This window comes from Hyperoodon ampullatus (genome assembly GCF_949752795.1).
Source record: "Hyperoodon ampullatus genome assembly, chromosome: 14".
NCBI lineage: Eukaryota > Metazoa > Chordata > Mammalia > Artiodactyla > Ziphiidae > Hyperoodon > Hyperoodon ampullatus.
The window spans coordinates 42,835,631-42,858,318 of record NC_136927.1 but is presented as its reverse complement, the minus strand read 5'-3'; the positions used below and the strand labels follow the sequence as shown (position 1 = coordinate 42,858,318).

Sequence of the window (22,688 nt, the reverse complement as noted above, 5' to 3'; positions counted from 1 at the left end):
TGGCACATAGCCTGGAAATCTAGGACTCTGTGCCTGCCGCAGGTCGGGTAGTGTTCTTTATTTTTGCTTCTTTACTGACTTGGTTAATGATGTCATCATTCATCTCATCACCCCCTGCCCCTTGGCCCCTGTCCTAACGTGAAAGCACCGCTGCTTCTGTGGATCCCACCTCCCTGGATGGATAGGCTCTCTCACCTCCCTCCCATGAATGCTGCACTGGGGTGAGCCTGTGGCACTACCCTTGGACGACTGTGCCTTGTTCCTAACCGGTCTCCCTTCACCCACCTCTCTCCTGCCCTGCATCCTGTATCTATGTCCAGGATTTTTCCCCCAAAGTTCAGCTTTTCTGTGTTGTTTTTTTTTTTTCTCTCTGAAACCTTCAGTGGCTTCCCATGGCCCCAGATTCCGAGTCCAGCCTTCTTCAACCAGCATTTAAACATTTATTCCAATTTGGCCTCAATGTAGCCTTACATTCCACCCCTCCTCACTTCTAGCACCCAACATCCCAATTTCCCTGGGACATTCATTCTTCCTGGAAAATGCCCCACAGTTTACTGCACCTCTCACTGCTCATGCTGGAACTTCAGCCTGAAATGTTGGCTCCTCCCACACTGTTGACATTTACACATCCTCCAAAGCCCAGATCAAATGTCACCTCCTTTAAGCATTTTAATCCCTTTACTCAGACTTAATTGCTTCTCCAAGTTGGATGTAAGTGAAACGTCCAAACGAGAAACAAGGCACATACGTTAACTGTCTCCCCACTATCTGTCCGCCCTACCTTTCTTCTTCCAAAGGAACTGGTTTCTGTTCAGCTATCCACATGTATCCACTTTTGGGGAATGTAACCCTATATCCCCAGCCTAGGAATGAATCCCAGTTGGTCTAAATCAACAAGGTTGTCCTGTCCCTTTGGCAGTGATTAGCTTAGAAGTAGGTGTGTGACCCCGTTCTGTTGGGAGACAGTGGAAAGCTTTTCCTACTCTTAAGAAGAGACATAAGGGGGCTTCCCTGGTGGCGCAGTGGTTGAGAGTCCGCCTGCCGATGCAGGGACGCAGGTTCGTGCCCCAGTCCTGGAGGATACCACATGCCATGGAGCGGCTGGGCCCGTGAGCCATGGCCGCTGGGCCTGCGCGTCCGGAGCCTGTGCTCCGCAACGGGAGAGGCCACAGCAGTGAGAGGCCCGCGTACCGCAAAAAAAGAAGAGACATAAGAATCAGTCCCTTCTTCCACTTCAGCCCGGATCGCTGCAGTCATATAATGATCGTAAGGGTCTTAGGACAATCCATCATCCATCCCCTGCAGATGGCAGAGCCCAAATATAGAAAGGATTTTGTGATGATACTGTTGAGCTGCCAAATTAATCAACCCCAGAGATGCTTTCCTTTCAAGGTTTCATTTATGTGAGATAAGAAAATCCCTTATTGTTTAAAGTAGTTGAATCAGGTCTTCTTGTTACTTGCAGCCTAAAGCACCCTAGCAGATATAAGGGCAACAGCTAAGTCAATCCGGGTCTATCTACTCATTGGAGTATTATACAGCCATTAAAAAAGGAACTCTAAGGTTGTGTAGTCACATGAAACAGTGCTGATACCATTATTTATGCCCAGAAATCAAGGCACAAAAGTGTAGGTCCAGCATGATATAAAAATGTATGCAAATGAAAAAAAGATCAGAAGAAAAGAATTTAAACAATGATGATAGCTGTTAGGGTAGTGAATCTGTTCATTTCTACCCCCGCTTCCTGCTACATTTAGTAATGTGTACACACACACGCACATATACATTATACTAAATATACTGTATAAAGTATAGTATATAGTGTACTATAATAACATCTAATATTGGTTACATAGTTCAATAAGTATATATGGTATATACTAATTATATATGATATATATAATGATATATATTTGTGTATGTGTAGATGTATATTCATACATATATATATAATTTTGCTCCTACAGATTAAACACTTTATAAATATAAATATTATATTCATAAATTTAAACATTAAACATTAACACACTGAGTTAATCCTCACAAACCCTCTGAGGAATGTACTATTATTCCTATTTAATAATACTTTGAGGAGATTGAGGCCCAGAGAGGTTAGGTAACTTTCATAAGGGCACAAAGCTAGTAAGCGGAGGAAGGAAAGATTTGAACACAGATAGCTGGGGTCCAGAGTTTGTGCCTGTTTTTTTTTTTTCTTTTTACTGTGCCGCGTGGGTGGGGGATATTAGTTCCCCAACCAGGGATTGAACCTGGCCATGGCAGGGATAGCGCCGAGTCCTAACCGCTGGACTGCCAGGGAACTCCCCAGAGTTTGTGCTCTTAATCACCATGGTACACTCCTTTTGAGTGTCCCTGAAAAAAATGGCTCCCACAGTACTCTTTGTAGTTGGTCTTTTGGAACTTTCCTGAAGCATGCTGTGTACCATGGATTTCTGGTGAGGTCTCCCCCTTGGCAGTAGGGCAGGGCATTGACAGAGTGTATCAGGGGTGTAGAAGTGAGAGGTGGTCCTCATCCTGGGGCTGTCTAGAGCCTCTTGGGAGCACAGGGACAGAGGCAGAAGCTCAGCAACAGTTGCCCAGATGGCCACGGTGCACTGAGGACCACATAGAGCCTGACCCTAGCCAGCGGCAGCAGAGCAAAGCTTAATGATCATACCCAGCCCGTCGCCCAACAGCAGGCTTTACCCAGCCAGTAAATACTGGTCCAATTTGTCAAATCTGTATATGCAAATAGTATGTTTAAATGGTGATATGTTGAATCAGTTGTGGAGAATGAGGGGGGATGAGGAGATTGAAGAGCATCAGCATGGGATGCCTCCACTTGTCTGTGTTTGGGGAGAAGGCTGTTGTGTAGGATTCAGTGCATCCACCTTTGGACTCCGAACCCTGGGGTAAATGGTGCTGGGGAGCTGTCCATTGGGCAGTGCTGAAGGCTTGGGTCACGAGAGAAAGCAGAAGGCAGAGTGAACAAAGGAAAGGAGATAGGGAGGGAGTCACAGAGACTGGGAATCAGGTCAGCGTCTGCATCAAAGAGTCCTATCTTCCCCTAGAGGTGATTGGTAGTATTGATCGGGGGCCAATCTACTGTAATCGAGTAGGGAAACTTGTTAGGTTAAGTAGTAAGTATATAAAGTGTATTTGCTTATAGGTATGTGAAGGAAAAAAGTATAATTATATGGCCATGTGTGTTGGAAAATGTTTTATAGGCCTGTTTTGTTGGGAGAAATAGAATATATTGGATCAATGGAAATAGACAACTATCTTGTGCAGCAAGATACTTGGAGACACATGCGTGATAAAGAGGGGAAAACTGCAGTTTTGACATTCTTGTGGCCACAAGAGAGACGGAGGAACTAGAGGAGAGAGAAATAAGTCATTTTCAGGGTGAAAAGGATGAGTGATGGATAAAGGAGATGTGTACAGGCATGGTCACAACAAGGGTAAATAAATGTAATGTTGATAAATTTGTTTATTATGTTTGCTCATCAGCACAGCTGATTAGAGGACATGGTGGATGGAGGGAAGGCTAGAGATACTCTTCTGGTGGTCTTTAGGGGGTTGTCTTGAGTTATTATACAGATACTGTGACATCCTGGTGCCTTGGTTTCCCTCCCTGTCTCTTGCTGCTGCCAAAAAAAATGGTGACAGGTACGATCAAGGTAGAGTCCTCATCTTAGGAGGGAGCTACAGTCTAAGACACATCACCAAAACAGAAACTTGGAAAAGAAATCAAGGCAGAGATCTGGTTATACACAGAGCAGAATCCAAGCTATCAAGCCAGTTCCTCAACTTGCAGGAAGCTCAAGTGTATGAATTGGGGCAAAACTGAGAAGGCTTGTGAAGGATGCGTAGGGGTTTTGAAGGAAAGATGAGGGAGACCGAAAGCTAGGTAGGGAGAATGTGCCTTGTTTAGTCTTGCTTGGGGAATGGTGGGAAATTCATGTTACTGGGGTTCATGGTGATTGTGTTGTGAGAGATAAGCCCAGAAAAGTTAGTAGGGGCGAGAGTATAAACGAATATGCCAGATGAAAGGCTATGGACTTTAAATAGTGGAGAGTGATATTCAAAATCTTTTAATAACACTCAGGCACCAACCGTAAGTACAGACTCTGGCCATGGTGCTGGAGGAAGCCTTGGAAGGGAAAACTAAGGGTCTTGGAGAGGGGCGAGGACAGTGTATGTGTGTTGGAGGAACACTGGGGACAGGGAGGTGGTGCTCAAGATAGCAACTATTTACCTGTATGAACTGATATGAAAGTATTTCAATATTTGAACCATCAGAATGGCTGTACTGGTGCATATCATCTGACCAGCAGACCTGAGTTGGGAGCAAGGGAATGATACAATTGGATTTATGCTTTAAAAAGTGGCTCTGGGGCTTCCCTGGTGGCTCAGTGGTTGAGAGTCTGCCTGCCAATGCAGGGGACGTGGGTTTGTGCCCCGGTCCGAGAAGATCCCACATGCCGCGGAACGGCTGGGCCCGTGAGCCATGGCCGCTGGGCCTGTGCCTCTGGAGCCTGTGCTCCGCAACAGGAGAGGCCACGACAGTGAGAGGCCCGCGTACCTCAAAAAAAAAAAAAAAAAAAAGTGGCTCTGGTCACAGCAAATGTTTGTTCACCAGGTGGATTGATGGGTAATAGAATTTTAGAATGGGTAGGGGTCTGGGCTGATTTCTTTCCACCTGACGGAATATAAAAGTTTCCAGTCCTTCTCAGCCTGGGCCTGGCCAGAAATCACCTGCTTCCATCTGGCCCCTCATTCCCTGTGACTAAACATATCCCCAGCTCCCCACATTGTCTGCTCTTGGCCACTGCAGCCCAAGCTGCCTCTGTCCCTGGCTGGCTGTCTCTGCTCAGCCCTGTCTGGACATGCCCGCTGTGCCTTGCTCTTTTCTCCCCTCGCCAGCGAGAGAATTGGCAATCTTCTGGGATTTAATTACAGGTTCCCTGAGGGCTTTTCAGCCCATCACAAGGCTCCTGCAGGCTGTCACTGGGAGGGTGACAGGAACATGCAGTGATGAACAATGGCTTCCCGGCATGGTGGCTGTCCCCAGTGGCTGTCCCCAGTGGCTGACCCACGCTCCTTGGGCCACTCTGTGTTTTCCCAAGCAAAACATGTCTCATTCCCATTTTGCGAGATCAGTTAGCAAGCAGGGAAAATGCTTGCAGCGGGAGAGATGATAAAAGAGAGAGAGAGCCATGCAGCCAGGACAGAGGACAGAAAGCACAGCAGTTCCCCTGGAGGTGGTACGTGCTCCCAAGGACTTCTGGAAACTCTTTAGATCTGTTAAATAATGACTTAGTAATTCTGCTCACTTTAATTATGTCAACCTGGTGTGCTGACAGCTCAGGTCCAGGGGGGATCTTTTTGGCCTTAGGCAGCCACTCTAGAGTCCAAGAAAGTTGGTAGCTTAGGGTCAGCAAATACACAGCAGGCATGCCACTGTTTCCCACTCCTCCGCCCACGGCAGACATTGCTAATTGATCATGGCACCACTAACCCTGAATGTTACAGGAGCGTGGACGTGAATGTTGGCTATTCAGGGCTTGGGGGTATCTTAAAATAAGACAATGAGAGATCTTTTTTTTTTTGGTCCTTTTGAAGTACAATGGTCATGTAAGGCCTCAGTAGGCCTCAGAGGAAGACATTCTGATCTTGGCTAACGAGCTTCCTTCCCTGCTGTCAAGATTCCCCAGTATTTCACCAATACAGCCCTCTCTGAATATGCCATCTGCATGGAGTAGGATGGACCCTCATCGGGAGAGATGGGATAAATCCACTTACCTTTGCACTCTTTGTTCTTGGTCCTGGGATAATAAGCATCCAAACCTCCTGTCTCTCAGGTTTCTCCTTCCAGGTGAAAACCAAATGATATGGACTCTACATTACCAGCTAGAGTGTCTGTGGAGCCGTTCCTCCCTTCCTCTGCCAGTGTGCTGTAATTTCCTCATGGGCAACCACCTCTCCATCACTGTCAGCCTGCGTGATCAGGATGAGGCTGACTCTACTCTCCAGGGATTCAGGATCCAGTCCTGGCCAGTCAGCGTTCCATCTTCTTGGCTGCCACAGTGGGTTCTGGAGTCTAGTAGGCTAATGAGACTCAGGCTTAGGGGTTTTGCTGCACTTAGTGGAAAAATGGAGCTCTCCTTCTGTGGGGTTTGTGGGCTAAGCTGGTGGGATGTTAGGCTTGAGCTGCTGGTGGAGGTCTTTGTCTCCCCATGGGGAAACCTTTCAAAGGCACTGAGGAGTGGCTGAGCTTGGTATGTTTTGAGGAACAAACAGACAGGATGCCTGGGGCTGCAGGGTGAGGGGAGCTTTGTATGAGATGAAGTCAGAGAGAAAGGCCGGAGCCAGCCTATGGAAAACCTTGCAGGCTATGGTAGGGAATTCGGAGTTTATTCTAACAGCAGTGGGAAGCTATCACCACTTTGGGCATCTCCACACCCTCAAACCTTCTTTGCTCCTGACTCATCCCTCTATATGAGTCGCCTTGGATATTACCAGGATTAATTAGGAGTAAGAAGACTAGGGGCATCCCCAAGCTCTGCTGATGACTTGCTCAGTGAAATGGGCCAGTTGCACCCTTCTCTGGGCCTGTTTCCACTCTGGCTCATGATGGAATTGGACTCGTTCAAGGATAACAAAAAGATTTCATCTTTCATCCCTTCTCTGTTCACTTGGTAGTTTGCCTGGACAGCTATGGAGAGGATTGTGAGTATCACCCAGGGTCTCTGGGAGAGTGCTATGATCCATTAGCAATGTCTGCCATGGGTAAAGAAAAAAGGAGTGGTGAATCATTCACCTCAAGACCACATGCTCCCGGAGGTGTCTTCTATAGCATTTTATGAGACTTTAAGTCAGACGTATCAGCAGCTTGGAGCACCAGACCAGGAATAAAAATGTCTAGCAAGTTAGGAAACTTACACAGGGCTTCCCACTTTACAAAGAGTTTTCATGGCCATTTTCTCACTCAAACCTAACAATCTATTATGTTTGTCTCACACCCAGCATCCCTCCTTCTGGTAACCATACTCTGTTTTTTTTCTTGGGCACCAATCCCTTCCTGTGCTCAGGCTGTGTGTTTTGGGGCTGAGGATAGGATACGAGAACCAGGCCTCTACCATGATAGTCACCTCATCATGGCAATGGGTCAAGTGGTGGACCCATGACCCCACAGAGGTTATGAGATGTAGTGAAATATGTGCTGCAACCCCTAGGGAAGGCTACTGTGCCCGTGGATTTGAAGGTGTTAGGATATAGGCCTAGGTGTTTCCCATGTTCTTAAGAGCTCATTTTGCACCTCTTCTCAACTTGACGGTCAGTGGTGTCACACTGGTAGCTCGAAGTCAGCCACAGTGGAAGTATTTGCCACAAATCAGGGACGTTTTTTTCCCTGAGAGACTTGCCAGCACTCCACTGGCCTGAGGGCTGCCAGAAGCTATCTAGCCACTGCAAAGAGCCAGAGACCCAAGCCACAAAGTGGGAGGTAGAGCCCAAAGAGAGAGGACCAAGTCCTGAATCCAGTTGTGCCTGAAGCTACACCTGCCTTTATATTTTTCAGCTGATAAATGATTCTTCTGTTTAAGCCTATTTGGGTTGTATTTTCTGTCTCTTTCAACTAAAAGAAGACCTGCTATAAATTTTATATTTCAATATGCAAAAAACAGATGGTTTAATATTCATTTCTTCAAAACTTTGTGAATAGTTCTCCACTGCCTTGGGAGGAATGTTCAAGTTCTCACCCAGCATCCAAGATTTCCCACAGTCTGGCTCCACTCTCTCTCTCTGGCTTCTGATTAAGGTCTCCTGTGCTCTAGGTTAATTGGGCTTTCAAACTGCCCTCAACCGTCTCCTCCTTTCCCGCCTCTGTGCCTTTGCTCATTCTGTTCCCGCTGCTTGGAACATCCTCTCTTTCTCTTCACATCTACATTCCTGTCACTGTTTAAGGTCCAGCAGCTCTCCACCCCCAGGCTCCCCCAGGTTTCACCTGCCCCTCTCTATCAGCACTTTCTAGATTGTAGAGTCCTGATGCTAAGGCTCGCTGCCTCTTCTGGATATGAACCCTTTGATGTGAGATTCATCTTTGAATCCTTCCAAACACTTGTTATACTGCCTTGCACAAAACAAGCCACCAGGAAGTACTTGTTAAGCCAACAACTCCATTCTTAACTCATCAACCAGAGTGATCTGCAGTGTAAATCAAATTAGACTACACCCTTACTTAAAACCCTCTGAGGTTCCAGCCACACTGGCCTTCTGTTACAGGAACAAAGCACTAAACAACATTATTCCCACCACAGGGCCTTTGCACTTGCTGTGTGTGGATTTCTCTTCATCCAGCTCTTAGTTGACTCCTTTCCACCACTCAGAGTTTAGCTCAAATGTCACCTCCTCATAGACACTTTCCCTGGACACTTTTAACTACTGTAGCCCCTTAGACACTTATTTTGCATTAAACAATTTTATTTTTTCTTTAATAATTATGAATGCTTAAATAGCACTTGTAATGTGCTATCCTAAGCACTTAAAAATATGTTAACCTTATTGTGGTAATCATTTCACAACATATACATATATCAAATCATCACGTTGTATATCTTAAACTTACACAATGTTATATGTCAATAAATATTATTATTATATATCTCAATAAAGCTTGGGGAAGAAAAGAAATATATTGACTCATTTAGTCTTCAACAACAATTCCCAGAGAGAAGTGCCATTATAGCCTCCATTTACTGATAAGAATGAGTGTCTTAAGCTAGGTTCCCTAGAAACACAGCCTAAGATGTGTATTCTGGTGCCCAAGGTTTTTGAGAGAGGCACCTTCAGGAGAAAGGGGTGTGAAGGAAGCAAGATGCTGCAGAGAAGGGCTAAGCGAGGTTGTGGCCTCTGAGAGACTGGCTTCAATCTGATCCCGCGGGGAGCTTTGGAGCATGAATTGCACCGCAGAGTTGGTCCCACCTTCAGACAAAGGGGGCGGGCCTTTTCCCCTCATTGGCTGCCTCAAGAATTAGAGGGAATGAACATGAGCTTCCAGGTGAGGTTGCTGTAAATCGGCCAAGGACATCTGCAAAAGGGGGCAACGTGAAGCCACGTGAGCATTTAGTGGTCCACAGTCAGGGAAGCCAGGGATGGGGGCAGAGCACGGGTAGCATTCACTACAAAGAGCTTAAATGACTTGCCCAATGTCCCTACCTAGCAAGTGGCAGAGTCAGGATTTGAACCCAGGCTGTCTGGCTCCAGAGTCTGTACCTTCAGCCACTCTGCTCTGGCTGGCACTGTATGAAATGATCTCATTCCCTTCTTTTTTTTAATTTTTAATTTTTAAAAATTTTATTTATTGAACTATAGTTGATTTACAATATTGTGTTAGTTTCAGGTGTACAGCTACAGATTCTTTTCCATTATAGGTTATTACAAGATTCATTGACTTCTTAAAGCTTGTTTATTTTCAGTCTCCTCAAGGGATCCGACTCATCATTTCGAAAGAAACAGCTACATCCCCAGTACTTTGAACAGTGCCTGGCACATAGAAGGTGCTCAGGAAATGTTCCTGGTGTGAATGAGGACTGGTGGGGCCATGAGCCCAGGAAGCCAGTTGACTCTCCCCTGTGGTTTGTCTGCTCACTACCGTGCCCTGTATGCCCGATCTTTATTTATGGCCCCCAAAGGCCTCCTGCTGTTGACGGATTTCTTTGCTTTCAAATATTTCTTTCCTAACTGAAATAGGAGTCTGGCAAACGCTCCCTAAATCACCAGACTTCCTGGGCAGCAGGTCACGTGTTCAGACCCCATCCCATCCCTCCCTCCCTCCCTCCTTCCTGTTTTGGAAACCAAATTTGGGTGTGCTTGTGTGTGTGCATGCGTGTGCACACATACCCTCTAGGGGAGAGGATCACCCCATCACTCAGCTCGGTTCTGCCTCAGCTCTGATCAATACCTGCGTAGTAGCGGCTCAGTTCTGTCTGCAGTCAAGAGCCATATGCTCCTTTTTTGGTTGCAGGTATGTTCTCATCAAAGCCCATTTGCGATCACAGTCCTTCGACAAATGATATGGAAACAGTCCTCACAGGGCTGCAAAGTTGAGCCAGAAGAGTGCCTCCTGCCACTTTGCTGGGGCCCCTTCCAGAAGCTTGTTATTTTTTACTTAAGTGTGGGTGTAGCCAGGGGCGATCTTCAAAAATTTAGCAGCTGGTAGGATGCAGGACTAACCTATCAGCCTGATTATATCCTTTTTTCCCCATTTATTTATTATTATTTTTAATTATAATAGCTCTAGGACAGAGGATGAAGGCCATTTGTGCTAGATGCTTCCAAAGCATCATCTCCTGTAATCTTCCTAAAACAACTCTGCAAGGTATTGTCTCCACTTTGTAGATGAGGAAACTGAGGCTCTGAAAGACAGCCATTTTTCTATTCTTTATGATCGTCACACTTCGTAGCTACAGAATATTCCATCCAATAATGTACCAAGTTCCTATAATGATTCTCCTACTGCCAGCCCATTCATCTTGTTTCCAGTCTCTTTGCTGGTATAAATAATGCAGCCATGACAGTCTCCATATCATTAAGAATTCCTTGAAGAATTCATTTTGGATGACTATATATTTCATATTGTCAACAAAAATGTGTGTACAAGGATACTAATTGCATCATTACTTATAATAGCAAAAATTGAATGTAATTAAGCCACACAGAAAAATGCTTCTAAGATGATATTGAGTGAACGCAGTAGGGTACAAAATTGCATAATCAGCGTGCTCCTGGTTATGGGTGGGGGGGAATGAACAGATGCATTAAAAAAAGGAAGGAAATATCTCCCAATTTTCCTAATGGTTATTGCTGGGTGCTGACCTTATATGGAAAACTGCTATTTTTTCATGTTGCCATATTTTTCAAATTCTTCACAATGAGCATGTATCACTTCTAAATTAAAAAAATAAGAACAAACATTTAAAATAATTAGTTTAGTGTGTGAGTTTGGCTCAAGGCTCTAGCCTAGGGTTCAGCAAACTTTTTTTGCAAAGTGGCCAGATAGCAAATATCTGGATAGTAAACATTGGCTTTGTGGGTCTGTGGTCTCTGTCGCAGTTAGTCAACCTTGCCATTGTAGTGTGAAAGCAGCCACAGACAACTCATAAACAAATGGACATGGCTGTGTTCCAATAAAACTTTATTTGTAAAAACAAGATGTAAGCCACACTATGGACCATAGTTTGCCAACCCTCCTTGCTCTAGCCTTCCCTAGTTATTGTTTTCCTTTTTTTAGTTTTTGTTTAAGCCATGCCCTGTGGCATGTGGGATCTTAGTTCCCTGATGACCTGTGCCCCCTTCAGTGGAAGCGCAGAGTCATAACCACTGGACCACCAGGGAAGTCCCTGTTTTCCTTGTTAAAAACACCTGACTTCATTAAATATTGGAATAGATACAAAAGAATATTTATGAAAATAAGTTCAAAGTACCAATAATAAAAATGCAGTAAGGGACTTCCCTGGTGGTCCAGTGGCTGGGCCTGGACCCCAGGCAGGCTGGGAGCTTGGGTGCCAGACAGTGGGACAGTGGTGGCTGTCAGACCATTGTAGAATTTGTAGGAACTAACCAAGCCTCAGCCTGAACCTCCACAGTAGGTAGTCAGCAGTTTGTAGCTTGAATTCAAAGCCGGCAAGTGAATCATTTGTTTATTTGACAGATATTGAATGCCTACTCTGTGTTAGGCACTGGTCAAGATGCAAGGGTTCAGTGGTGTAAAAAGGGACAAAAATCCCTGCCTCCATGGAGCTTACCCTCTTGAAGAGAGAAACAAACATTCAAAAAGTAAAAGTCATCAATTACATGGTTTTCTTAGGTGGTGATAAGTGTGGAGAAAAAGGAGGGAACGGGGAGCGAAGGGGTGTTTGCGTTTCAGATGGAGTGGCCGGAGCAGACCTCACTGAGAAGGTGACATCTGAGCAAAGATCAGAGGGAGGTGGGGGAACAAGCCATGAGGATATCTGGGGGGGAGTTGGGGGGAGAATGTGCTAAGCATCAGGAACAGCAGGTGCAAAGGCCCTAAGGCAGGAGAATGCCCAGTATGTTCAAAGAACAGCCAAGCAGCAAAGAGACCATTGTGCCTGGAGTAAAGAGAGAACAGAGGAGAGTTAGGGAGGTGAGGCTAGAGAGGAAAGGGGCCAGACTGTGCTGGGCTGTGCAAACGGCAGGCTTGATTCTGGCTGCCAAGAAACTCTGAGAGAGTCCGATCAGGCTGGTGGGGGTGGCAGAGTCTGGCAGCTGCTGGGGAGGAAGTGGTTGGTATCAAAAGAGACTGTTGGGGCCCCAACCCTTGCCTGGGGTTCTGCGCAGGGAACTGGAGTGTTTGGTGGAGACAGAGGCAAGCTCCCACTGTGTAAGGCAGGTTGACAAGGTGTGTGTACCTGTATGTGTGTTTGGGCATCTCTTGTGGGAAGACTGGCGATCATTAGTATTCATTTCCTAGTCTGGGGCAACAAGACTAATGCCAGAACTCACAGGCTGGTGGGACTCAGGTAGGGGTGAGGTTGAGTCTGGAGGAGGTGCCGGGGCAACCAGGCTGAGCCCAGAACAGGGTAGTAGCCACAGGTTCAAGTGGTGCTGGGGTGCCCTCTCCTCCTCTTGGATCCTGTCTTCCATGAGAGCCCGTCAGCCTAGAAAGCTCCATGGCACCAGGCAGCCTATTCAAATCCCAGCTCTGACATTTACTAGCTGTGTGACCTTGAGCAAGTCAATGAACCTTCTGTGCCTCAGTTTCCTTGACTGTAAAATGGGGATAATCATAGTCATACCTCAGAGAGGTTTCTGCAAAGATTAAATATGTTGAAATAAGTCAGTTGATTAGAACAGCACCAGTAATACAGCAAATGCTTTACAATATTAGCTATTATTATTATTTATACCAAAGAGAACCATTCACTTTTCTTGTCTCTTTGTCCCAAATATGGACAGGACAGGAGGGGCATGTACGTCACTTAATTGCTCTGTGATCATGGGCAAGTTATGTTGCTTCTCTGCATCTTAGTTTTCTTAGCAATGAAATGGGACTGTTAATGCCCTCTTCAGAGAATCAGCAGTGCCAGCTTATCCAGACCTGGGTCATGGGGGTTGTTGGGTCACTTTACCTTTTCCATCTTTCTATGGTCCAGGCCACAGGCAGGTGGTGGTGAACAAGGTGTGGGTCCTGACTTCTAGAGCCCAAATGCCTTCATGCCTTGATGAGGGAGCCAGATAATTGCATTGTGGTGTGATAAGCACCATGGTAACAAGAATAACAGCTAGATGTATGGTGCCCTGAAATCTGTGCTCCAGACGCGGTGCTCAGCCCTTCCTGTGGGTTATCTATGAGGTGGGTGCTGTTATCATCGTCCCGATTTTCAGGTGAGGAAGCCGAGGTTTAGTAAGGTGACATGATGGGTCCAAAGCCCCCAGAACTAGTGAGTGGTGGCACCAGAACTTGAACCACACTGTCTGACTCCAGCCTGTTTTAACAGAGGGCTGTTGCAGGGGCACAAAGAAATGAACTACCTTGGGGTGGGACGGGAGGAGGAAGTTCCTGAAGGTCATCATTGGATGAGACACTTGAGCTGAGTATTGAAGGATGTGTAGGAGTTGGCCAGGCAGATCAGAGTGGGGACGGGGAGGTCTTCCAGGCAGATGGAAGAGCCCTTGCCAAGGCTGGAGGTGTTTGGGGGACTTGGAAGATGTGTCAGTGATCTCTTGCCAAGGTAATGACATGTGAGTTATGTGTCATATGTGTCAGTTACCCTTTGCCACGGGCATGACCTTGTGGCAATAATAGAGGTGCAAGCAACAGGGCACACCTATGCTTGTGTCTCATCCACTCGAACCCCATTGGCCAAAGCAAGTCACGCGGTGGAGCACAAAGTCCCAGCAGGGAGGTAGTGCAGAGGACGCAGACCCAAGGAGGGGTGAAGAATTGGGGCCATGTCTGCCATCTATTGCACCGGGAGTCTGGGGGATTGGAGAGCTGGGGTGTAGCTGCAGATGAGGCAGCAGAGGTCGTTTGTCTTGTCTTGGGGACAAGTTTGTGGAGAATGACTGGAGGGGCCGACAGGAAGTGGTGAGGAGGCTGCTGCAGCCACGGGAAAGGACGCAGGCTCAGACCACGGCAAGAGCGGTGGGGATGGAAGAGATTGATTATGCTACTTTTGTCCTATAAAAACCCAGGCAGTCAGGCTGAGGTACTGGGTCTGTTACACAGATGTCACAGATGGCCCGGGGATATAATTGGCCTTGGCCTCTGCAGAAAGGTTAATTGCTCAGATCACACAGTCTGAAGCTTCTCGACTGACAGAACAGCTCCCCAGTTGAGGACTCCGAGCTACTGAGCTTTCTGTCTTCTCTCGTCACTTGGCCAGGGCTGTGGAGGGCAGTGGAGGGGCAGAGAGGCCACAGGCCCTGCCAGGGGCTGTGGGGAGCTCACAGCCTGAAGGGACACTGGCCAATAAGCAAACATTCCGGGGGCTGTGACAGGCATTCTTAAAGGGCCAGTGAAGGCTGAAGGCTGTTTTGGTTGCAAGAGACAGACAACTCATTGCAACAGGCTTGAGTCAAAGGAGGAATGTGCCGGCCTAGGTAACCCAGCAGTCGGGTAGATCTTCAAAATGCACAGCGGGGTCCACTAGGGAGCAGCTTCTGTCTCTCAGCTTGGTGTTCCTGTCAGCTTCATTCTCAATTGGGTTATGTAGTGGCAGAGATGCCCCTGACAGCTCCAGCTTTCCATCTTCCCCAGTTTAGCAACCCACCATGGAAGAGGAACACCTTCTTCCCAGATGTTTCAGCAAAGCTCTGGACTGACTCTGATTGGCTCAGCTTTGAGTCATGTGCCCATCCCTGAACCAATCACCGTGGCCTGAGTCCCAGCCCCACTGGAACTGGGTTGGGGGGGGATCTGTCCCACCCATTCCAGGGACTCGAGTGGGGAGCGGTGGTCCCTGGAGGGAAAAGCAGATTCCATTCCCAAAAGGGATGCTGGGCTGGCCAAGGGCACAGGAGCGGGAGAGGTGGTGGAAACGGGGTGGGGGTGGGGGAGGGGGAGGGGCGTGGGGGTCAGTACCTACCACGAGTCCCACAAGTCATGTCGCAGAGGATGGGCTCTTAGGAACTGTTGAGTCCAACTGCCCATTTCACAGATGAGGAGACTGAGCAAAGGATATGATCATTTTAAATGGGAAAGCTGCTAGGAAGATGAACAAGCTGTTAGAGTGGGGAGGGCCTGGGGAGAGGAAGGTTGGATTGGCGGAGAGACTGGGACCTTTCAGGATCCTGTCTGAAGAGATGACATCTGAGCTGAGACCTGAATGGAGAAAAGGGGTCAGCCATGTGAGGATAAGGGGAAAGAACATTCCAGAAGGAACAGCTTAGGTGCAGAGGGCCCCAGGCTGAAGCAAACTTGGTCTACACACCAACATCTCGACCTGTGGTCTCCCACACTCCCCGTAAGCAGGGGTGAGGGCTACAGAGGTCACATGCCGGCTTTTCTGTGCATTTCCTCAAAAGTGATGCATGTTTCTGCTCAGAGCACAGCGGCCAGGACAAGTCACACAGCCCTTCCTGTCTGCAAGGGGTCTGGAACACCGGGGATCACATGGCTATGGAGTAAGAAGTGTTCCTGCAGGGGAAACCCACTTTCCTTTAACATCTTTGGCCAGAAACTCTTATCTGAAAAACCTTTGCTCAATATGCTGGTTAGAGATGGTATTTCATGGATGTGTTCATTTAAATTTTACTACTAATGAGGTTGAATCTATTTTTCCATAGAATTTTAACTACATTCTTTTCTTCTTTTGTGAATTATCTGGAAACCTAACCTTTTGGGCCTCTTTAAAATCTGCCCCCGCCCGCCTTTTTTTTTAAAGCCTGAAATATGAGGCATTTGGAAGCTGTGATCTCAAAGGCCCCGTCCAGCTTGCATATTCTCTTGGATTCTCTGATCTTTAAAAATACCAAAGGAAATGCCATTTATATTGGCAAAAGCTTTGTGAGTGCCTCCCAGATGAGAGAATAAAGCCCTGAAGTTGGTAAGTTTAGGTATTTTTAGAATCTCTGCTAGAGACATAAAACTAGGATCCTTTTGACCAAGGTGGTGACGGCGGGGTGGGGGGTGGTGAGGGAGGGTGCAAGAGAAAAGATGCTGTCTGGCTCCAGGGTAATAAAATAGATTCCAAGTGCAAGGGAGACTCAGGCAGAATCATGCATTACTCCCCCAACCCCCGCCATGATGAATGTCCTACTCAGATAGAAGAAGCCCTTCCTTTGTGCTAGAATAGCCCTTCTCACACCCTTGCAGATAAGTCCTAAAAGATTTCTGCCCACAAGCATTTTTTCCCCCTTATTCCGTGCATGCCTTAAAGGTGTTGACATGACCTTGACTAGCATTTTCCTCTTTGTGTGGTGGTCTAGTGTAGCACTGTAGGAGTTAAAGACATGTCTGTTAAGAATCAGAAGTCCTGGATTGGAGTCCAGTGTGCTGCTGTGTGACCTTGTTTAATTCTTCTTCCCTCTCTGGGGTGAATTTTTACCATCTGAATAATGAAGTGGAGAGGACTCAGTTATGATTGGGTTTTGAGTTCTGTGAAGGATGCACACTAGTGTTCTAGGACCCCGCCACCGCTCATCCGTGTTTGACTCACGTGGTGTTTGGAAATATTAGAATTTGTTGCTGATGTTTCAGAATGGGGAGATTTCACATTAAAAAATCAGGATTCCTGGCTTTTGAAAAGTTGGAAGATCTGGCAACCCTGGTTACACCCTCCCACCAGTTGGCTGAGTTGAGCCAGCCTCTCCTTTTACCTGGGGTAGGGCCCTCCAGGTGGCTGCAGTTGCCACCCTGTTGCCCTCTTGTCTTCCTGACATGGAAGCCGGGTGTCAGTTCCATTTATTATTGTGCTTGTGCCTTTACTTAAGGAAGAAAGTAAGACACTTCTTGCACCCATGTTTTCTGCCAAAGGTAGGGAAAAGCATGTGCGAAGGCCCTGAGGTAGGAATGAGTTTTGTGCATTTGGCTCAAGGAGGAAGGGAGATCAGGCCAGACAGGTGGGCAGGGGCCAGGTTATTTAGGGTCCTGGAAGGAACTTGGATTTTATTTTGAGTGTGATGGGAAAACATTGGAGCATTGGAGGGCTTAAAGAAATGAGATTCCATTTACATTCTAGAAAGATCCCTGTGGCTGCTGAATGGTGATAAGTGCTAAAGAAAAAAATAAAAAGGGGAAGGGGCCAGGGAATATTGGGGAGGGGTGTGACAGTTTTAAACAGTGGGATCAGGGAAGACCTCACTAAGAAATAACATTTGGGCAAAACTTAGGGGAGGGGAGGGAGATCCAGGGGAAGGGAAAGACAAGTGCAAAGGCCCTGAGGCAGGTGTGTGCCTGATGTATTTAAGGACCAGCAAGGAGGCCAGTATGACTAGAAGGAAGTGAGCAAGGGGGAGGAGGGTAGGAAATGGGGTCAGGAGGTGTGGGGGAGTTAAAGGCTACTGTACTGCTGCCCCCAACAGGCTGAGCCCACTGGAGGATCTCGCACTGGCTTCGTGGAGGACCTCGGAGAGGGTCTGTGTCTTGGCTGGGCCCTCCTGGGGCCAGGACTTCCAAATGGGAGCTTGGGGAGGAGGGTGGAGCTGCAGTCTGTCCACTGAGCCCTGGACTCCTGGCCTGCTCTGCAGGGGTTGATGCCCTGGTGGCCCATTCCAGCTTTGAGGCTGCTCTCTGTCCGCAGCCCCCAGGATGGAGTCCCAACAGCTGAAGTCCCCTCGCCCCCGCACTACGAATAGGCTCCATCTGTGACCCTCAACCGGCCATAATGGAGTTGGGGGAACAAGGGTTGATGGTGTCAGGTGGAAGTTTGGTGGCCACCTCAGGTACTTGTCCTAGTGGGACATGCATCCAATTAACTCGCCCTGGAGTCCTCAGGGGTGAGCCCTGTGGCTGCCTTGGTCACACTATCCAGCATTGCCTTCTGGATACCCAGAGTGGTCTCCCCACAGGTCAGCGTCGACTCCAGGCTCACCCCTCCCTCCCCTTTCTGCGTGGCACCAGCATGAACTTTTGGACACTAGATCCCCGTTGCCCTCGAGATAAAGTGGCCTCCTCTGCCCAGCCCCAGCCCTTTACCTCTCGGCCTCTGTGGTCCAGCCACACCTGAAGTTCCCTGTGGTCCTAACTCCTTCTCCTCCAGGCCTTTGCCCTTCCCGGTCCCCTCTCGTCCTTCAAGTCCCATTGGAGGCAGCATCTCCTCCAGAAACTCTTGGAACTTCCCAGCCTGGCCACAGCCCCTGCTTACAGGCTCATGCGTGGACCATCCGTGCTTAGCTGGTCTTTCTCCTCATCTCTCTGGTGTGTCCTGAGAGTGGCCTTTCATCCTGACATTCCAGCTCCATCACAGTGCCAGCACATTTAGGAAATAAAAGATTGCACTTGCTGGGCACTTGCTGGGCACTCACTGTGTACCAGGCTCTATTTCCACATAGGTCATTGAATCCCTGCTACAACCCTTGAAATGGGCATTGTAGGCATTCCATTTTACAGATAAGGAAACTGAGGCCCAGCAGGATGTAAATAACTTGCCCCAAATCACACAGCTGGTACGTGGAGGAGGTGGGATTTGAATCCACTCTGTCAGGGCTCCCAAGAGCCCCGCTTTTCCCCCCTGGACTCCTGGACTGCTCTGCCGGGGTTGTCCCTCCCCCCCCTGAAATTGAATTAATGACTCGGGCACCCACCCAGTCCAGATGACCAAACCTCCAAACTGGCTGCCTCTCCTTCTCTCTCCCTCTGCACTGAAGCTTGAGCAAACCTCCCCTGGGCCGGCCGGTTCTCATCATCAAAACCCAGGGGGTCTGCACCACCAGCCTCACCACCCACTCCTTCCCTAGCCCCTCGAGGCAGATTCCCCTTGGCATCGTCCCCTCTGAAGACTCTGCCTCTCTCCCCACAGATGTCACTAGATGGGCTCAAATCTCCAAAGCCCATGGCCTTTTTCTCATCTCCTGGGCCTCGTTTTTTCCTGACCTTTGGGTGGCATTCACAGCAGCAGCTGCCTCATCCTTGAAGCAGTTTCTTCCCTTGGCTTCTTTGCAACTGAGGGAGTCTGGCCGTCTCCTCCTTTTCCTCTTGGCTTGTGTCCTTTCTTAATTATTTATTTAACAACTTTTTACTTAGTGTCTCCTGGGCCAGTGCCAGATACTGTTCTAGGAGACAGCACTGGACGGTCTGACAAAATCCCTGCCCGCGTGGAACTTTCACTGTGAATGGAGAACAGACCACACATGTTAGCCAAGAGAAGATGCCATTTCAAATAATGAAAAATAAAACAGGGTGAAGGGCAGAAAGTGACTGTGTGTGTTGGGTGTGTGGCTCATTTAGATGGAGTGGTCTGTGGCGTCTGATCTGGGAAGCAGTCAACCAAGTAGCACTGGGGGATGAGCATTCTGGACAAGAGGTCACAGCAAGTGCAAAGGCCCTGAGGTGGCTGGAGCACGGTGGGTGAGGAGGTGTCAAAGGGTAGGCAGAGGCTTGACAATCTGGGGGCGGGGCTTGAAAGCCGGGCAGGAAGTTGGAGTTTATTCCAAGTGCAGTGGGAAATCTCCAGAAGGTTGCAACAAAGGAGAGACTTCATGGTATTTGCGCTTTTGAAAGACGCCTCTTTCTCAAAATATGGCCCATGCATCAGAATGACCTGGGGTGCTTTTCACAGTGCAGAGCCCAGCCTCTTCCTCGTCTCTGCAGCATCAGCTTCCCTAGGGCCAGCCTGGGAATTGCATTTTAGCAAGCACTTACATATTTGAGAACAACTGCTTCAGGCAGAAATGTTTAACCTGGAAATTCCCAAGGGGTCAGTGGTCAGAATTCAGGGGATCCCAGAACTTGGGTGGCAAAATATTACATCTTTACTCTCACTAGCTTCTAACTGGCAGCTAAGCATTTCTTTCCATGATATGTGGAGTCCTAGCCCCACCTGGGACTTTGTCGCCAGTTGGAATCACAGTTTTCATAACACATTACAGCGTTTGCAGAGGTCTTGAAAATATCACTTTCTTCCTTGCTCCTTGAAAGTTACCGAAGTTATTAGACTTGCACTAGATCTTGTTATTTTGTGCATTAGTAAAAAAGCACATAGGTTAATATTATACATTTGATTTTTTAAAATGTCTTGATAACTCCATCTCAATATAATTGGTTTCCTTTGCAATCCTGTATGTTTGTTTTATTTAAAAACATTTTTCAGAGAAAAATGTTAGGCTTCATCAGATGCCATAGGGGTCCATGGCCCAGAAGAGGGGAAGAGCCCCTGCAGAGAGCTGGAAGGGGGCTCAGACAGAGCTGGGCACCACTCATGACTCCTCCCCTTGCCAGTGCCGTGGGACCTTGGGCAAATCACTCTCCTTCTCTGTGCCTCAGTGTCCTCATTTGTCAGATGGAGCCTGTATCAGCTGTTTTGAATGCTTGTTGGAAGGGACCAGGGAGGCCACCCAGAGGTTATCAGGAAGTGCCCTGTTTTCCACTGGCTCACCAGACCTTGAGGCCAGCTGGGCTTGGCATGCAGGGGGACCTGGGCTGGCTGGCCTTTGAATCCCAGTTCTGCCACTTATTAGCTATGTTCCTGGGCTCGGTAGTTAACCTCTCTGTGCCCAGTTTCCTCTCATCTATAACTCAGAGAAAATAATAGCACCCAAGTCATAGGGTTCTTGTGGGTTGAAATGAGCTTCTCTTTGCCAAGGCCCCAGCATGGTGCTTTGCCCTCCTTAGGTGATATATAACGTGGTTGTCCTTATTGGGTGAATCTCAGCCCTAAGGTTAAATTTGGGGTTCCCAGAGGGCTGGATCCAAGTCTGTTCCCCTCTGCATTCCCCACAGTGCCCTCTGCAGAGTCTGGGTTTGGGAAATTTGTTTGGTGCAGAGACTATGGTTTTTCAGGTGAGTTTAAGGGAAGAGGGACACTCTAGAGGTGTGGGGAGGATTGGGGAGGGCAAGTCAGAATGCCCTTGATTTAGCAAGGGGACCACAGGGAGGCCAAAGGCAGAAGGCTAAACTGTGCTTCTTCTTGACATCCTGGGCAAATGTTGAATCCAGATCACCCGGTTGACAGTACCTCCCCACTACCCACTCGGCCTGGCTCTGTCAGGCTTGAGACAGATGAATTTTTTCTTCTTCTTTCCAAGTCTCAATGTTCTCATCTGTTAAATGGGGATAGCTGACAGATATTGAGGCCTATCATGAGCTGAGCCTGGATTATGCCTCTTTACATGTCTCATTTAATTCTTAAACCACCCTCTGAGGTGGAGGAGGAAACCGCTCAGAGAGGTGAAGTAACTTGCCCAAGGCCACACAGCAAGTCATTAGCAGAGATGAGATTTGCCTGTAGGTGGTCTGGCTCCCCAGGCCATGCCCTTAACCACTGGGCACACTACCATCTCACAGCAGATAATCATTTCCTTCTTTCCCCGACTCTGCAGTGACCAGCCCAATTCTATGTTCACAGCTGTGTTCTCCAGGGTACTCCTCCCACCTGGCAGCAGGTGGCAGCTGGAGTAGGAGCCAGCTGGTGTCTGGGAGGCCCTTCTGATGCAGCGCCTTCCCCAGCATCCCCTGCAGACCTCCTCCCCGAGCCCTGCCCATCTCTGTCCCCTGGCTGCACACCGCCTGGCATTCCCCACCCCCCCAACGGCTTTATCCCAGCTCTCATTGTAAAAGAACCTGCCTGCACTCTGGGGTGATTCCCTGGGCTGTAGCCCTCAGCCTCCAGGGCAGTAAATTATAGGGAAGGGTGAGGACTCTGGCAAACTAGAGAGAAACTGCCTGCAGGGAGCGGCCACCACCGGGCTCCAGCCATTATCTTCCTGTAGGAAGGTGGCCCTGGTCAACCAGATTTCCAAAAGAATCTAGATTTTCATGTGATTTTCCCATTTTTCTAATTCATTTTTCTAATTCAAAATTTTAAAAATACCACATATAACAAGAGAGAAAGAAAGAACGACAGAGACAGAGAGACAGAGACAGAAAGACAGAGAGACAAAGAAAGAGAAGGAACCAAACCAAAACAAAACACCAACCCAGGAAACACAGCAAAAAAATCTCAAAAACTTGTCTTCAGGCCAGTTTGCAACTTCTGACCTACCCCATCCTACTTCCTTTGCCTACATAGCAACCCCATTTTAGAGATGCGGAAGGGGGAGGAGGCCCAGAGCGATGAGAGGACTTGCTAAAGTGATGGGAGGTCCAGGTGGGGTGTAGTGGCCAGTACTCAACCTCAGACTTCTAAGTTCTTCCCACCACGCTCCCCCTCCCAGCCTCCTCCCCAGGCCCCAGCTTGTGTGGGCCAGAGATTATTTTCAAGACCAGCTTCTGGATTCTAAAGAGAGAGAAAAATCATTGTAGCCTGATGCTGAAGGCCAAGGTCACCAAGACACATCTCAAATGCTCAGTGATTGTCCCAGGGTCCCAACAGAGGCATTTCTAAAGGGCATGTCTGCCAGAGTCATTTCTAACTTGACAGGGACTGGAACCTTGTGGAACTCTGGGGGCCATAAAACATTGTCAAAATCCATTCCAGTGATAAACTCGTTTATTAATTGTGAGCTCAGAGGAGGAGAACGACTCATTTCTCTGGGCCCAGCCTGTCAGCTTGATACACAACATTTAC

At 48.0% G+C, this 22,688-nt stretch overlaps 1 protein-coding gene across 5 annotated transcripts in view; it reads left to right on the top strand.

Annotated features, from left to right (window-relative positions):
- GSG1L (GSG1 like) overlaps window positions 1-22,688 on the top strand; it is a gene marked incomplete at its 5' end in the record, with an annotated part of 223,959 nt that overhangs the window by 109,535 nt on the left and 91,736 nt on the right. The gene's annotated exons all lie outside the window — the stretch shown is intronic.